General features: G+C 44.1%; 1 protein-coding gene across 11 annotated transcripts in view; it reads right to left on the bottom strand.

Annotated features, from left to right (window-relative positions):
• The window catches only part of Kif27 (kinesin family member 27), a 142,690-nt gene that overhangs the window by 88,610 nt on the left and 52,407 nt on the right, over positions 1-1,673 (bottom strand). The gene's annotated exons all lie outside the window — the stretch shown is intronic.

The following is a 1,673-nucleotide window of genomic DNA, read 5'->3' as shown; positions in this document are numbered from 1 at the left end:
TGAGCACTCAGACTCTATGGCAAAGAAGCTTTTTGGGAATCACATACGCAGTGTTTCACTGGAATAATGTATGGCCCCATCAGATATCTTGTAGGTTTAAGTTTCTGTATGTTTCTTGATTTATTTAGTAATGTGGGGTTATGTTCTGTCCTTTACGGTTTCCTGTGTTTATTAGGTTTGTTACTTTTGTGTGTTTGTTCTTTCATTGGCTCTGATTTAATAGGTATCTAGGTTCTCTCTCATGTCAGCTTGCTATCCAGTCTCTTCACCCTGTACCCAAGAAAACATTATTAACATACATCTTTATTCTTTTGCCAAACATGTAAGCTCCTCCAAGTTTTTAAATTCCCTGTACTTAGCTCCCTCACAGTCACTCCTTTGCATTATTCCTCAATCTTCCCCATCCTAAACTTTTGATGGTTCTGTATTTTCCCCAGCTTACTATACTATTGGAAAGTTCTGGGGCTGGGGATTTAGCTCAGCGGCAAAGCGCCTGCCTGGCAAGCACAAGGTCGTGAGTTCGGTTCCCGGTACGGGAAAAAAAAAAACAACAAAAAAAAGAAAGTTCTGAAAAACCACAAAACTTTCCTCTATTATAAAGTAAACACCTTCTTGCATATCTTGCCCTCGTCCCCACAAAATGCCCTATGAAAACTCTCAATACTTGTGGAGGACCACCTCAGCAACTCCTTGAAGGAGGAGCAATTACCTCCATTTTGGCTGAACCTGGCCCTGTTCCCATGTACTGACGTACAGAGCTGGCCAGGACTTTTCCTTATCCCTTCAGCTGGCTTTAAGCAATGCATGTCAGTCCAGCCGAGGTGCTGATGGCAGCCTCTGAAGATGGCAGGCGGTGTTTCCCTGGACCCCCTCACTGTGTGCTGGGATTGAACCTCGAGTGAAAGGCTATGACTTCCAGGGGCTTGAAATATTACACATCAGAGCTCAAGCACCGACCCCAAAATATTTGATACTACCTCACTTGTGCCATGCAGATTATTCTTTCTGCATATCCTTCTCTCTGCATATTGCAGAGGTGGTTTCAGGCCTCCTACCTAGCCCAGCTCACAGCACTCACCTACTTCCCACCATTCTCACAGTCACTCACCCTCATGCCACTCCTTTCTTCCTGAATTAATAAAACCCAGGTTCGGCCTTGGGTTGGGGCCTTTGTTCCAGATGGCCATCATCATGGCTGGATTTAGGGCCCCTGGGATCCCCGTAACTACAGATATGCCTTAGTGTCTTTATTCTTGCCATGGGTTGCACTGGAAGTGGTAGACTGGAATTAACTCACTAAAATTCCAATAACTATTCATGGGATTACAAAGTAAGCTTCCTGGGCTGTGACAAGAACTAGGAAGGGCTCTCTATAAATACTAACCCTTCAATTCAACTAAAAGTACTCCATAGAATCAGACCCACACCAATCTTCTATTCTCATCTACCACTACTTCCCGCTTCATACTTCTCCATGTCTAATACTCCTCATCCAACCACCTCCCATCTCCCCTCCCCACCTCATCTACCTCTTCACAGAACAAACACAAACAATAAACTGTCACAGAGTACACGGAGAACAGACAAAGAGGGGAAGGTAACTGCAAGGACTATTATATAGAAGAGTTATAAGACTGAATCTGCAGATGCTTTTGGCAAAACACAGGAACAGA

This window comes from Chinchilla lanigera, unplaced genomic scaffold (assembly GCF_000276665.1).
Source record: "Chinchilla lanigera isolate Chin_1 unplaced genomic scaffold, ChiLan1.0 scaffold00031, whole genome shotgun sequence".
In the NCBI taxonomy this organism is placed as follows: Eukaryota; Metazoa; Chordata; class Mammalia; order Rodentia; family Chinchillidae; genus Chinchilla; species Chinchilla lanigera.
The sequence above is the reverse complement of the archived record's forward strand: the minus strand, read 5'-3'. Positions and strand labels throughout refer to the sequence as shown.